This window comes from Chiloscyllium plagiosum, unplaced genomic scaffold (genome assembly GCF_037043375.1).
Source record: "Chiloscyllium plagiosum isolate Xiang-an unplaced genomic scaffold, Cpla_swu_hap1 HiC_scaffold_27, whole genome shotgun sequence".
NCBI lineage: Eukaryota > Metazoa > Chordata > Chondrichthyes > Orectolobiformes > Hemiscylliidae > Chiloscyllium > Chiloscyllium plagiosum.
In genome coordinates this window covers 37,052,042-37,068,591 of record NW_028270165.1, presented here as the reverse complement: position 1 = coordinate 37,068,591, position 16,550 = coordinate 37,052,042, and the positions used below count along the sequence as shown (strand labels likewise).

General features: G+C 45.4%; 1 non-coding gene and 1 pseudogene across 1 annotated transcript; one reads left to right on the top strand and one right to left on the bottom strand.

Annotated features, from left to right (window-relative positions):
• The window catches only part of LOC148143630 (uncharacterized), a 69,156-nt pseudogene that overhangs the window by 47,030 nt on the left and 5,576 nt on the right, over positions 1-16,550 (top strand).
• On the bottom strand, positions 14,176-14,247 carry trnae-cuc (transfer RNA glutamic acid (anticodon CUC)). The gene has a single exon. It is a non-coding gene; the product is annotated as a tRNA-Glu (tRNA).

The window sequence follows — 16,550 nt, the reverse complement described above, 5'->3', positions numbered from 1 at the left end:
TGCCCATAATGAGGGAGAGTCCACCACTGCTACTGGCAGGGCATTCCATGAACTCACGACTCGCTGAGTAAAGAACCTACCCCTAACATCTGTCCTATACCTACCCCCACCCCACCCCTTAATTTAAAGCTATGCCCCCTTGTAATAGCTGACTCCATACGAGGAAAAAGATTCTCACTGTCGACCCTATCTAAACCCCTAATCATCTTATACACCTCTATCAAGTCACCCCTAAACCTTCTTTTCTCCAATGAAAACAACCCCAAGTGCCTCAGCCTTTCCTCATTCGATTTTTCTACCATACCAGGCAACATCCTGGTAAACCTCCTCTGCACCCGTTCCAGTGCCTCCACATCCTTCCTATAGTATGGCGACCAAAACTGCACACAATACTCCAGATGTGGCCGCACCAGTGAAGCTAAAAGTACACGCAGTGCATTACTTGAGCTGTTTTCCCCGGTATACCAGAGGCTGAGGGGTGACCTTACAGACGTTTATAGAGTCATGCGAGCATGGATAGGTAAAATAGACAAAGCCATTTCCCAGGGATGGGAGAAGTCCAGAACAGGAGGGTAGTATGTTTGGCGTGAGAGAGGCAAGTGTAAGGCATGATCTACCGGAGGAAGTAGTGGATGTAGGTCCAATTATAGCATTTAAAAGGCGTCTGGATGGATATATGAATAGGAAGAGTTCAGAGGGATATGGGCCAAGTGCTGGTAAATGAGACGAGATTAATTTAGGCTATCTGGTCGGCACGGATGAGTTGGACTGAAGGACCTGTTTTTGTGCTGTGTATCTCAATGACTCTGGCTTACCCGTAATGTTTGCCATGCCTATATGTTCAGTTTCTGTCTGGTGTCGGTGCCAATGCCTTGATATCTCATTTCCTCCACCTCACCAGATGTTAACCATTCCGTGTCTGGTTGTTTCTCAAGAAGCTGCATTGAAGGTTCATCCTGAATTGGTACTTTTTTTGCTTCCCAAAATCAGACTTACTCACTCCTACATATCGTGAAAGATACTAACTTTCAGGTGGAGGTATCAAAATTCAGAGGTGTCTGTCTGGATGTTTTCACTTTTCGGTCTCTGTAAGATCCTGAATCAGTACCATGGGGAGAATTAGTTTGAGCGGAGTGAGAATAGAGGGGTGAGAGGGGATGGGATGGTGCTTTCAATTTTGTGGAAAAAGAAAAGAATGTTCTGCGTAAAGTAGAATTGCTTGTTTGGAATTTCTAACCTGGACTGACAGTGATGATTTTTGTAATCTCTTTTTACAGATTATTTGAAGATCTGAAGACGGAAGTTTCAATATCAATAGCTGAAGGGCTTTGCCTGAAACATTGACTCGACTGCTCCTCGGATGCTGCCTGATCTGCTGTGATTTTCCAGCATTGCACTTTGACTCTGACTCTCCAGCATTTGCTGTCCTCAATTTCACGTCAATGTCTGACAGTCACTGAATCCATCAGGACTATAACAATTTTCGACCATGATTCTGTGAGAAGGAACCAAGCGTTTTAGTTCCTGTTTCAGTACTTTTCAGCATCAGTGAGACTGGAAGAGAGACCCTACTGTTGCAGCACTTTGGTTGTGGAGCCAGTAAATGTTATACAGACTGGGAAGAGGAATTCACGGCAGAGAGGTACTGTACACGCCTTTGTGTGCAGGTGAAGCTTCGGTCATGGAGAAACGTAAGGAATCCCGTCCCGTGGAGAAACCGTGGAAGTGTGGCGACTGTGGGAAAGGCTTCCGTTTCCCATCTGACCTGGAGACTCATGGGCGCAGTCACACCGGGGAGAGACTGTTCTCCTACTCTGAGTGCTGAAAGGGCTTCAGCAATTCCACCCGCCAGTAGAGCCATCAGCGGGTCCACATTAGGGAGAGACCCTTCAGCTGCCCTGAGGGCGGGAAGACCTTCAGCATTTCCTCTGTCCTGCAGAGGTACCAGCGGTTCACACAAGCGAGAGACCATTCTCCTGCCCCGAATGCGGGAAGGCCTTCAGCTATTCCTCCGTCCTGCTGACCCACTGCCGGGTCCACATATTGAAGAAGCCCTTCAGCTGCTCCAAGTGCGGGAAGGCCTTCAACGATACCTCTGCCCTGCTGAGGCATCAGCGGGTCAACACCGGGGAGAGCCCGTTCTCCTGCCTCAAGTTCGGGAAGGGCTTTAACCAGGCATCCCACCTTCGGGTCCATACCGGGGAGAGGCCCTTCCCCTGCCCAGAGTGCGGGCAGGCCTTCGGCAATTCCTCCCACCTGCTGAGGCACAGGCGGGGACCATACCGGGGAGAGGCCGTTCACCTGCCCCGAGTGCAGGCGGAGGTTCTCATCATTTTGCACCTTGCAGAAGCACCAGTGGGCACACCAGTGCTCCCAACAATCTGATTCTGCTGGTGAAACTGCTGTGGGTCACTGCCAGGACTGAAGCCCTGCCCATTCTGACAGTGCTGAAAGCGGGAGAGTGGGTCGGATTTTTTTGTTTTATGCCGTCGTGCTCCCCACCCCAGCAACTTTGCTTACAGTGGGCACTGCTGCTCGTTGAGACCAGGAGCTGTTCTCTCTAGTGTTTTCTGTCCAGTTAAAGAAGTATTGGCTCTGTCTGGGAACGAGCCCCAGTCTGGAAGAAATAGCTGAATACTTCAGGGTGTCCATTCACATTCAGCAGTGACTTTGAAATTAAATTTACGGTTATGTGCCTGTGAACAACTCATCATCGAAGAATTGCCCAACGGCTTGGCAATCCATTGTTGGGAATTGATTGCTTCAATTGATAATTTTAAAAATTCTCTTCCTTAATTTACCCCTTAATTTTGTGTCTATGGGATGGTGGAGGACTTGATCATAAGGCTTAAAACATCGCTATTAACTGGATTATCTTGTTTAACTTTGCCCTAGTAAATTTGCGGTATTCATAATTGTTTGTTCTTGTTTAAATTATAATTCTGGTGTGCAAGATCTGTTCATCAAGTGTGGCCCTCTTGATGAAACTGCTGTGGGTCACTCCCAGGACTGAGCCCCTGTGCATTCTGACAGTGTGTTTGTGCAGTGGGAGAGTCAGTGGGCTTTTTTGTTTTATGCCCTTGCCCCGCCCTGCCCCGCCGCCAACTTTGCTTCCATTGGGCGTTGCTGCTTGTTGAGCCCAGGAGCTGTTCTCTCGAGATTCTACTGTCCAGTTAAAGAATTGTTGGCTCTTTCTGGGAATGAGTCCCAGCCTGTAAGAAATGACTGAATACTTTGGGGTGTCTCGTCACATTCAGCAGTGACTTTTAGATTGGAGTTACAGTGACGTGTCTGTGAAAAACTCATAGTCCAAGTATTGCACAAAGGCTTGGCAATACATTGTTGGAAACTGTTTGTTTGAATTGGTAAGTTTTAAAAAAAAATTCTTTCTTAATTTGCCGCTGAAATTTCTATTTCTGAGATGATGGGGGACTTGATCAAAGGGTTTAATTCATTGCTATTAATTAGATTATCTACTTAACTTTGGCCTAGAAAAGTTGCCGTATTTATAATTGTTGGTTTTTGTTTAAATTATAATGTTGATGTGCAAGATCCGTTCTTCATCAAGTCTGGTTAGGAACAGTTGAGAAATTGAGGGACATTGCATGTTTTAATTTCACTGTGTTGTGAATCTGGTGAGAGTGACATTCATTTGTATTTGGTTGCTTACCCTTAGTTGTAATGTCTTTCACCCCAACTATTCACTGTGGGAGTGAGTTCCACAGTCTCACCACACTCTGAGGTCTTTCATGAAATCTTTAGTACAGAATTGGAAGGGAAAGTGTTGACGAGGACAGAATATAGGGTCTTAAATGCAAAAGCCAGGAAGTCATTCGACAAAGTAAAACCATGACAATGTCGGGACAAATAAGGAACTTTGACAGCAATGAAGATGTCACACGTCAGATTTCAAGAAAATGGTCGTGACAAAAAGAAAAAGTACTCTGCTGATATTGGATATTGTAATTAAGCAAGTTTCGAGATGCTGCAGTTGGTTGAATATGATGACATAAGAGATGAAATAACCCAAACCACGAATGTAATTTGATGTCGGTAACCATAAAGCAAGATTATACTGTTGATTGATATAGGTCAATTGCGTGCAAGTAGGCCATTCAGCCCATCGAGTCAACATTGACTGACCGTCCCACCCAAAACAAGTTCGTTACTCTATCTCTGTAACCCTGCATCTCCCATGGTCAATCTACACTCACCTGCACATCCTTTGAACTGTGGGAGGAGGCCAGAGCACCAGAGGAAACCAACGCAGACACAAGGGGAGAATGTGCAAACTCCTCACAAAGAGTCGGCCCGAGGGTGGGTTCAAACTCAGATCACTGATGCCGTGAGGCAGCAGTGCGAACCACCGTGCCACCACCACATGCTGCTCTCTAAAGAACTGAATTTCAAAGACTTGGGAACACTTGAGAGAAAAACAAAACTCTCCTATCTTAAATGAGAGGCTAGTCTCTGGCTAGAAATGAGTGGACATTACATTTACATTAAGTCCTCTCCAGATGTTATACTGCTTCATCAGATCATCTGTTTCTTCTAAACGCAAATTGATACAAGCCCAGCCTGACATCCCCTTGTCCCCGATTATAAGTTGAGTAAATCAGCGACCCTCGACCTCACTGGCATGACACAGGATGCCCTCAATCCAAGTTGACCTTAATTGTCTCACCTCTTGACGCCCACGCCACCATGTGGTCAGCCGCAACTCAGCCCTGAACGAGAGCAGAGGAATTGAATAGACAGCAGTGAGATGGACATTGCATTCCCAGAGAATATTGTTCAAGTGAGAAAGTTGTTCAGCTCACATTCAGATCATTGCAGGGATCATATCTCCTCTCATTTAAATATCTTAGATCCCAATAACGGTATAGTTTTGTTGTACATTGTGTGTGTTTGACCTGATTTTCTGTTGCTGTCATTCCCATTAGGGTGTGTGAATTCAGTACCAGATAATAGTCTCAGTTCTGAATTATCCTTGAGGATTGGTGTAGAACGTACTAAGTGTCAGTCATAATGGAAGAAGCTCTACTGTTTATTTAACCCTTTGCTGTCATTGTCCATGGACTGAATGAATGGGGAACTGTAGACGGAGTTTTACTCTGTATCTAACCCAATGCTCTCTCTGTCTTGACAGTGTTTGTTGGGGACAGTGTTGAGGTAGCTTCACTTTCAATTTAAGAGTAGAGGAAGCTTTATTCTGATTGTAATCCCATGCTGTCCTTGTCCTGGGAGTGTGAGATGGCATCTGTAATTGAAGTGAATGCAGACTTGCTGTGGGAGTGGAGGGTACTTCTACCTGAGCACACCCATCTTTGAGATTGCTGTGCTAATCAAGACAATCTCAGACACCTTCATTCACTTTTCCAACCAACCACAGGGTGGTTAAGGATGGTATAAATGCAAGCATTGCCAGCGATGCCCACACACTATGCATGAATAAATACTTTTTGTTTAAAACTTACATTCACGTTCCAAACCCTCTAATGTATGATTACTTACATGGAAAATTCCTGTCAGTTTGGAATATCATTTTAAAACATAGGAATGTGTCAACCATGTAGAAATATAACAAGAACAACAAATGGAGAAGTTAACAGGTAATGAGCAGGACCAGAATGCTGAGTCAGTCTGACCTCCATGGCTGAGAGAGTTCTCCCAGATGTTGAAGTTACACCAGTGCCTTTTACTCTTGCAGCTTGCCAAAAGTTTGTCCCCGATGTAAGATCATTCAATAACCCGAAGAACTAACTGTTTTTATCTCAATAGCTGCTGCCAGACTTGCTGAGTAATTCCAGCCCTTCTGCTTTATTCTTTTATCGGATTTGAGCTTCCCTAAGTCAGTGTAATGAAGAACTGCAATGCTGGAGATCTGAAACACAAAAATGCACCAATTGCTGGAGAAACTCAAAAGGACTGGAAGCACAAGTGGAGAGAGAAGCAGAGTTAGCATTTCAAGTGCTGTGACCCTTCTTCACAACTGTTCTGGACGCATGCCAGGATATTGACTCTGTTTCTTTCTCTCTCTCTCTCCACCGTTGTTGCCAGACTGGCTGAGTTTCTCCAGCAATTTCTGTTCTGACACTTTAACAAGGTTGATGTTTGTTATCCATCCTTAAGTGCAAGGTGTCTTGCTTATGCCAATTCAGAGGGCAATTTAAGAGTCAACCACATTGCTGTGTGTCTGGAGTCACATGTAAGCCAGACCAGGTCAGCATGGCAGTTTCCCTCCTGAAAGGACATTGGTGAACATGGGATTTTATGACAATTGACGTCAGTGCCATCGATACCATACTGAGACTAATTTTGTGTTCCCCATTTATGATTCGAATTATTCACATCTCACCTCTTGCTGTGGTGGGATTTGAACTCATGTTCCCTGGATTACTCATCCTGTGACATTATGTCCACACTGTTGTTTCCCATCCTTTGCTATTTTGTGTTTGCTCTTTATGTCTTAGTCCTCAGATGTTTGGGAAATTGAACCTGTTTAAAAGATTGCCGTAAACCTGCCCCTTTGACCAAGTCTTTGGCCACCTGTCCTAATCTGTGCTCCACTCTTGTGATTTTTAAAGGAATTCTCATTATGTTCACGTGAAGCACTTTGAGATAGTTAACTGTACCACAGGTATTATTTCAATGCAGCTTGTATCCCTATCTTAATATCTGAAAATAGAGGGTCATATTTTAAAAGTAGAAGACAAAAATTAGGATGATTTTTTTTCTTTCTGATAGTTGTGTGTCTTCCTCAAAAGGCAGTGAATTCAAAATCTTTAAGGCAGAGGTAGACAGGTTCTTGCTAACCAAGTGGGTAACAGATTGTCGGGGATGTGGAGGAATGTAGAGCTGAGGTTGTATTCAGATCAGCCATGATCTTATTGAATGTTGCAGCAGGCTCGTAGGGCCGAGTGGCCTACTCCCGCCCTTTGTATCAAGCAGTCTGTGTCTCCCCTCTTATAGCTATGAACTGGATAATTCCTTTCCAATATTGCGCCTTGCAGACAGTGAAGTGAACACCAGGTGGTCTCCTATTGGGAGCAGGCATATTGTAGCAATTGCAATATTTCTTGTGTTAATTTTGTTGCTTCTTACTCAGTATTGCTGAGAATCATCTAAATAAAAACCAAAACACTTCTATAATTATCGCACCAATGGAAGTGTTGGTTTGGATGTTACATTGTTGAATAAGCCATTCCCAGCTTTTCCAGAATTCTGTGTTTAAAGCCCTCGAGTCTGGTTTCTACCCCTGAAACAGTTCTTATCAAGGTCATATTTGACATCCTTTGTAACGGTGACAGCGATGAACATTCCCTCGTCGACCTGCGGACAGCCTGGATCAGAGTTAATGACAGTACTGACCCTCTCCAATATCGCTGTATGCTCTGGGAGGGTCTGCTTTTAGTGTCTTCCGTTCTTATTTATTTAACCGTAGCTGCTGGTGTTGGCATCTATACTGATGATATCCAACTGTGCCTGAACACCACTTCTCTCCCGACTCCTCTGTCATTCATAATTTACCAATAATTTCATCTGAATGCCTGCCCAATTTCCAGCATTGGATAACCATAAACATTCCCTTAGTTCAATATTGTGAAGTGTGAAGCCATTGTTTTAGTCCCCAAGTTCGACCTGAGCACCCCCCGCCCCTCCCCCAACCTCAGTAACTCTGTTGACATCCTTCTTGTCACATTTAAAACTAGGATCGATAGATTCGTGATCAGTCGGGGGATGAACAGTTACAGGAAAAGGGCAGGAAAGTGGATGTGGGGAATGCCAGATCAGCCACGATCCTACTGAATGGAGGAGCAGGCTCAAGAGGCTGAATGGCGTATTGCTGTTCCTATTTCTTGTGGATCCCGAGCCCTTACCTTTGATACAGGGCCCTGGCTTCAGTATGTGCCATTACTGAGAGTGCTGATGTTCCCTTGTGTAATATCAACAACTTAGCAGCTGCTGAAACCTCTTGCTCCTTTGTTACCTCTGAACACAATATGCCAATGTGTTCAGGGGAGGCGATGGCCACTTTATTGTCACCAGACCATTCACCCAGGTAATGTTCACGGGACTTGGGTTCAAAACCTGCCACGGCAGATGGTGGAATCTGAATTCAATATAAATCTGGAATTAAGAGTCAAATGATGAAATCGTTGTGGTTTGTTGTAAAAACTTATCTGGTTTCCTGCTGTCCAAACCTGGTCTGATCTACATGTGATTCAGATCCACTGTCAGCTGGTTGAATCTTCACTGCACTTTCAATCAAAACCTCCAGGCGGAGGTTCACTATAACCTCCGTACTTTTGTACTCCATTTAAAGGCCAATCTCCCTTTTGCCTTCTCGATTACTCACTGAACTTGGATGAAGAGTTCATGTCATCCTTACCACCTGCATTCTAATCAACTGTATCTACTGCAGTCTTGGCAATAGTACATTCACTTTACCTATCCAAGTAATTCATATAAATATAGTAAATAATTTTGTGCCCCAGCACTGATCCCTGTGGAACGTTGCTAGTTGTAAGTTGCGATCCTCAGCATGCCCCTTATCCCTCCTGTATCATTGGTTAGCCAATCATCTATCCATACGATTCGACTGTTTCCAAGATCATGTGCATATCATTGGCTCTGCCAGCAAGTCTTCCCAAACCGTCCTTGAAAAAGTGGTGGTGAGCTACCTCTTAAATTACTTCACAAATATTATGTGGTCTATAATAAAGGTTCAGGAGCGAATTCCAGGATTTTGATCAATAACATCGAAGCAATGCGTATATGTCATAGTTGGAATGTGGTGTTCACACTTGTCTCCTCTTGCTGGTTGAAGTGATGGAGTGGAAGTTGCTCTTGAACAGCCGCCACTCATATAATCAAGCCAGACAGATCGATTGTGGCCAGAGACACTGCCATTTTGCCTTCTCATCAATCTACATTCTTTCCATCCAAATTTTAGTCACATCAAACTGCCTCGCAATGCTGTATGGCCACAGTAAACTATAATAACGTGAAGATCGCTGGGATGATTTTCTACATCCGACTGCAATATAAACATAGATCATTGTTTCCAGTTTTGGTGGAACAACCGACATCATATTGGTGGATAATTACAGTTAGTGCAAACACAGCTATCCATCGATATATATTAATTCTGATCACTTCAATGGCCAAATTTCAATTCAGAAACCAAGTGCACTCGGCTGCTTGTAACATAGACAACATGACAAAGTGGCTCATAGGAGGAGAAATGGGGCATTGAGGAGGAGTGAAATGTTTGCTTTTGGTCACCTCCACAATTGTGAGAAAAACAGGTTGAAACGATTCTTAAAAGGTGGCTGAAGTAATAATGTGGCATAACACTTCAGACAGCGCAAAGTGGAAGATCACTTTCTAGTGGAAGAAAAAGATATTTCTTGTTTCTGAAAGAACTGGGAAACAGAAGAGGGAATGAAATCTGACTTGGGAGCTATTTCCTATTTGTTGAGAATGTTGTTTCATAACAGTCTTGGTTTAGAGCATAAGCTCTTCATCAGGAATAAAGGGTGGCCCAAGGGGGCTGAGAGGTAAATGGGAAGGAAGTGGGGCTGGATGAATGGCAGCTGGGAATGCAATAGGTAGATGGAGGTAGGGATTGATGGTAATAGGTCAGAGATGAGGGTGGAGCAAATAGGTGAGAAGCAAGGTGGACAGGTATGACAGGTCAAGAGGTTGGTGTCGAATTGGAAGGTTGGATCTGGGACAAGGTGGGGGAGAGGAAATGAGGAAACTGACGAAATCTACATTGATACCATGTGGTTGGAGGGTCCCAAGTCAGAAGGTGAGGTGTTTTTCTTACAAGCGTCGGGTAGCAAGAGTTTGGCAGTGGAGGCGGCCCAGGACTTGCATGTCCTTGGCGGAATGGGAGAACGAGTTAAAGCGTTCAGCCACAGGGCATCGGTCGTTTAGTTTTACTGTCCCAGAGCTGTTCCCTGAAACGTTCCGCGAGTTGGCGTCTAGTTTCCCCAATGTGGATGAGACCATATTGCAAGCAATGGACATAGTCTTATAAATAGATTGCATAAATCTTAGCCTGCCAGAGTTCTTTTCTTTAATTAAATTAATGAAAATTTTAACTAAATTGGGTGACTGCATGAAACGGTTTGTTGGTCAGATTTGAATCATCACTCCCAAATAAGACAATGCCATGAATATCAGTGAACTGCTCTTTTTGTTAAAAACCACAAGTTCTTGATGTATTTTCACAACTTACTGGTCTTCACATCTGCACATTCAGTGTAAAACTCTGACATCAGAAATGAAATTACACCATGAATTTTGACTTTCAATATTCGAAGAAGCAAATTAATAGCACACAGTCAATACCCAGTCTGATTAATATGAAATTAAATTTAACCAAAAAAACATAAAACCAAGCTGGGAGATAAGAAATGGGGGAAGGGCATAAAGCAAGAAATTCAGCATCATAGAAGGTGCTCCTCCAGGGAGTGTATTTTACCAACTACCGCTGCTAAATATAAACACTCTGATATGATCCTCCGGTTTTTATGTAAACCATAGCCCCATACAGTAGGTACCATTTAAATGAGTTAAAAATACAAGCCTTGAGCAAATCCTGCCTCCAGCCTTACCCCCCGCTTCTTGGAGCTTGGACCTTCCTCAAGCTCCTGCGGGTCGTTGAACTCCTGGGCTCCAGCTGCCACTCCTCCACTGAAGAAGCTGTGGGAAGCAGATGCAAAGGCAACATACAGAACAGAGCAACATTGTAAATGAAAGCAGCTTACGGAGACATTGGGCAATAGGATCACATGGTTTTTACCCATCGACCTCTGGGTTATGTGCCCAGCACACTCACGCAGCACTACTCTGCTTCTGGGCTCCCAGTAGCTGGATTGTGGATCAGTTTAAAGTAGGTCCTATATCTCTGATTACATTGGTACACAAGGCAGTGAAGAAAGGTTTCAGCACACTGGCCTTCATCAATTAGGGAATTGAGTATAGATATTGGCAAGTTATGTTTTAGTTATACAGGACGTTGATAAGGTTGCACCTGGAATATTGTGATCAGTTTGGTCCCCTTGGTGTTCTGACTTCTGACTTCTTCAACTCTGGGTTTGTGTTGAACTTGATGGGATACTTTGTCCAACTTAGCATGTTTAAACAGTATCGCTCAGATGATTCATTTGAAACTTTTCAGGAAGTGAGCTCAATAAGATTGAACTATTCAAAGTTACTTGGACCCTATTTTAAAATTACATGAGGACCAGTAGTCAGAGACACGTACAACATGGAAACAGACGCTTCAGTCCAACTTGTCCATGCTGACCTGATATCCTAAATTAATCTAGTCCCATTTGACAGCACCTGACCCATATATTCTGGCAGCTCATTTCATATATGTACCACCACCTGCATGAAGACGTTGTCTCTTTAATATATTTCGCCTCTCACCCTAAACCTATGCCCTCTAGTTCTGGACTCCCCCACCCCTGAGAAAAGACCTTGTCTATTACCCTGTCCATGCCCCTCATGATTTTGTAACCTCTATTAGGTCACTCCTCTGCCTCCGATGCTCCAGGTAAAACAGCTCCAGCCTATTCAGCCTCTCCCTGGAGCTCAAACCCTACAACCCCCAGCATCATTCCCATAAATCGTTTCTCATGGAGAAGTTAACGTTTCAATCCTGAAGAAGGGTTAATACCCAAAACGCTGACTACTCCACATTCTGAGGCTGTATTCTCCCAACCTCCTGCTTGCAACTTCGGGTTGCAATATGTAGTGGCTCAGTGGTTACCACTGCAGCCTCACAGCGCACGGGACCCAGGTTTGATTCCAGCCTTGGATCGCTGTCTGTGAGGAGTTTGCACAATCTCCCAGTGTCTGCATGGGTTTTCTCTGGGCGATCCTGTCTTCTTACATAAACCAAAGATGTGCAGGTCATGTTGATTGGCCATGCTTCATTGCCCATAGAGTTAGGTACATTAGTTAGAGGGAAATGGGTGTGGATGGGTTACTCTTCGGAGGGTTTGTGTGGACTTGTTGGGACAAATGGCCTATTTCCTGTAGCTAATCTCATCTGCACTAATTTTGTCTCTAACGAATGGCAGAGTAGACTCGACGGGCCCAATGGCCTAACTTCTGCTCCGATGGTCTTGCGGTCTGAGGTTTATTTGGATCATTTCATTGGCAATGTGCAGTCCCTGGCTCAATGAGCAGCAGTGCCCCCGATGGTGCTTCCGCAAGTTGCAAGCAAACATGAACCTCTTCCCACACTCGGGCCAGCTGAAGGGCCTCCCATTGCTGAAGGACACACATGTGTTTCAGCAGGGTGGAGGAATTGCTGAAGGACTTCCCGCAGTCAGGTCAGCAGAATGGCCTCTCCCCCAACCCCCCATCCCGCCCCCGTGTGGACCAGCTGGTGCTTCCGCAGTGTGGAGGAGCGGATAAAGCCCTTCCCACACTCGGGGCAGGAGAACGGCTTCTCCCCGGTGTGGACGGACTGGTGCCTCAGCAGGGCTGAGGAATTGCTGAAGGACTTCCTGCACGTAGGGCAACTGAACGACCGCTCCCCCATGTGGACTCACCAATGGGCCAGCAGTTCGGAGGAAAGAGCAAAGCCCTTCCTGCACTCGGGGCAGAAGAACGGCCTCTCCTCAGTGTGGACCCATTGGTGTCTCAGCAGGTGGGAAGAACTGCTGAAGGCCATCTCGCACTTGGGGCCGGAGAACAGCCTTCCCCGGTGTGGACCAACTGGTGCGGCAGCAGGCAGAGGAATCACTGAAGGCCTTCCCACACTCAGGGCAGCAGAAGGGCCTCTTCCCCTCTGTGGACCCACTGGTGCTTCAGAGCCCTTTCAAATTTCACAGTATCCTTCTGATAGGAGACCAGAATTGCACACAATATTCCAAAAGTGGTCTAACCAATGTCCTGTACAGCCACAACATAACTTCCCAACTCCAATACTCAGTCAGAGGATTGCGAAAGCTTTCAAAACCCGCAAAAAACAAACAGGAAAGAATGGAGGCCCAAACGAATTTTTGAAAGTCAGCTTGGAAGCATCAATGAGAAATCGGCGGACTGGGTTTATTGGGGACCCGTTCTCCTTGAATACACTATATACCTATTCCTCTTCTGCTCTTCGTAGTTTCTCTGTGCTGCAGTGTGTAGTGGCTCGTTGAAATAATGTCCTGATGCAGCAACGTTTGTGGGTGTTGGGATGATTGTTTCTGTGGTTAAGTATTTGGTTTGTGTGTGTTGTTTTTCTGTAGACGCTAGTTTGAAGTTCCCCCATTGACTGTTCGCTCTACTGTGACATCTAAGAATGGTACGCTGTTGTTGTTCTCCTCTTCAAACCAGGAGCCCTCCTCAGGCCCAAAGCTTCACAATTTGGAACACCAATATACAGACTAGTCAAAGGCCTCCACTGAAAACACCAAGTCGAAGATTCACGCCACTCCATTTACTCCATCCAAGAATTCCTGAACACCAAATACACTAAGATGGAAGAGAATGGAATAATGATGTCCTTTGACATAACAGCCCTGTTCACATCCATTAACATCAACTTGGCCAAAGAAAACTGAAGACACTACTCGAAGAACCAGAGACACAAACACAGCACCAACTTCATCAGCAAAGATAGCACTATCCAGCTCGTGGAACTGTGTCTTACCACCCACTTCATATTCAGTAACAAGCCCTCCAAACAAATCAACGAAATACCCATGAAACCACCAGTATCAGGATTCGTCGCAGAAGCAATAATGCAGAGACTCGAACAAACAGCCCTTCCAACGATCCACCCAAACTTTGGGTCCACTACAGTGATGACACTTTTGTCATCAAAAAATGAAACAAATTAGAGGAAACCTACAACACCATCAACAATATCCTCGCTGACATACAATTCACAAAAGAGGAGAACAACAACAAAGTGTCATTTCTAGATGTCACAGTAGAGCAAACAGTCAATGGTAAATTCAAAACAGCCTCTACAGGAAAACAACGCACACGAACCAAGTACTTTACTCCAGAAGCAATCATCCCTCCACATACAAACAAATCTGAATCAGGACACTATTTCAACGAGCCACGACACACTGCAGCACCCAGGAACGACTATTAATAATTACACAGAGCATTTAAGAAGAATGGGTAGCCTGCACCCCTGAAAAAGGTTTCCCTGACCGGGAATCGAACCCGAGCCGCGGCGGTGAGAGCGCCGTATCCTAACCACTAGACCACCAGGGAGATGTAAATGCATGATGTCAGATCTACTGAAAATGACTTACCTGCCCGAAAAACGAACCCGGGCCGCGGGAGATCGAAGGCTTTCACCTGTGCATCCACCAATGTCATTTCTTGTATCCATTGCTCCCGATGCGGTCTCCTCTACATTGGGGAGGCTGGAGACTCCTCCAGAGTCCAGTCACGGCGCTTGAGGGGATACCTCCAGGACACCCGCAACAATCAACCCCATCACCCTTTGGCTCAACATTTCAACACCCCCCTCCCACTCTGCCGAGGACATGCAGGTCCTGGGCCTCCTCCATCGCCGCTCCCTCCACACCCGATGCCTGGAGGAAGAACGCCCCATCTTCCGCCTCGGATAAATTCAAACCCAGAACATTAATGTAGACTTCACCAGTTTCCTCATTTCCCCTCCCTACACCTTACTTCAGTTCCAAACTTCCAGCACAGTGCTATCCTCATGACCTGTCCTACCTGCCAATCTCCCTTCCCACCTATCTGCTCCACCCTCCTCTCTGACCTTTCACCTCCATCCCCACCCCCATTCACCTATTGTACTCGTTGCTACCTTCGGCCCAGCACACCCCCACCCCCACCCCCCAATTTATCTCTCCGCCCTGGAGGCGTCCTGCTTCCATTCCTGATGAAGGGCTTTTGCCCGAAAAGTCGATTTTCCTGCTCCTCGGAAGCTGTCTCATCTGCTGTGCTTTTCCAGCACCACTGTGATCTAAACTCTGGTTTCCAGCATCTGCAATCCGCACTTTTGCCTACCCAATAAACCCAGTGTGTCGATTTTACATCAACAAACTGACACAAGCAGACACAACGTGTGCAGAAACCCTAGCCACATTACTTTACATAAAAGACATCTGGGAAATTATGTCCAGACAACTCAACGCTCTCAGCATCATGGTAGCCCACAAACCTACCAATACACTTAAACAGCGGCTAATGAACCTGGAATAGCCTGTACAAACAACCCGCAAACGAATGTTATTTACAAAATACCATACAAGGAAATATATACATGAACTCTGCCGCACAGTTCTCTGTGGCAAGAAATGCTGGGATGAGATAAGGAAGATTTTTTTCAGCCAAAACGAATCGGCACTGACTGGACAGCTATTTACAATCAACGCTGTCAGGCCAGGATGGAAGATCCAACAGGATGAACAGATTTCTTATTTCCTGAAGATTTACAAACCTGAGACTAGGTTTTGGTATTTGTTCCCTTTCCACTCCCAGGAGCCGCAGAGGTTGTGCTGCTGAGTTGGGGAAAGTGAAATGTGCCCGTGAGCAGCGTGTGGGGCTATTTCAGCTTCCCCTCCTCCGACAGCGCTGTGACGTGTCTCTGATGTTCTCAGGGACACTTACTGACGCGAGACAGTGAAAAGAGTCTCGTTCCTGCAGATCAGGAATTCAAACTGTATGCCGGCTTCAGGACAATGAGAAAGATTAATTGGGGAGTGTGAAGAAGCTGTGAGCTGCATTTCAAAGAGGTAGGTGGAGTCAGATGCGTCATCCATTGCGCCCTGGCACTGTGCGTACCTGACGCCGCCATGATGCAGAGTTCTGACGTTAACACGGACATGCGCAGCAATGGGAACATTCACAAGAGGAACAGCCAAAGATAATCACCATCATGGCTTCCCTTCCATTGTCCCAATTTGGTGAAGCAGTATCTTTCAATGGCAAATAAAACACCTTTGTCCTCAGGTGCCTGCTTCATTTCGAGCACGACTTCACACCCCTCACTGTTCTCGTCGCATTTCCAAACACTTGGCTCATATCCTCAAAAGCAGCTCTGTGGGTATCTGCTTGTTCCACCCTGACAGGCAGTGGGTTGCAGATTTCCAACCCCTCCACTGATTTGAATCTTAAATAAGAAACCGGGGAACAGTCTTCCTTTCTTTTTGACGACATTTCTCAACTGTAGTCGGCAAGGTTCACACCTGCGTGGGGAACCGCAATCGATCTCAAATCCATCGTATTAACCAGTCGACCCACGAATAAAGAACCACACTGACAGCTTCATTTCCCAGGTCTCTCTGCCTGTGGAGCTGAGAAATAGTGGGTTATTGCTGGGTTTGTTTGAATACAATCACTTCACAGGTTTCGAATGGGTTACATATCTGCACATGGCGAGTCTGGTTGTTTCATTACGAAAGATGAAATAAACTTTCAGTTAAAAGCAAAAACAGAAATTGCAGGAGCAACTCAGCAGGTCAGGCACCATCGGTGGAAAGAGAATCAGAGAGAATATTTCAGAACTCTGTTTTCTCCCACAGGTACTGCCAAACCTG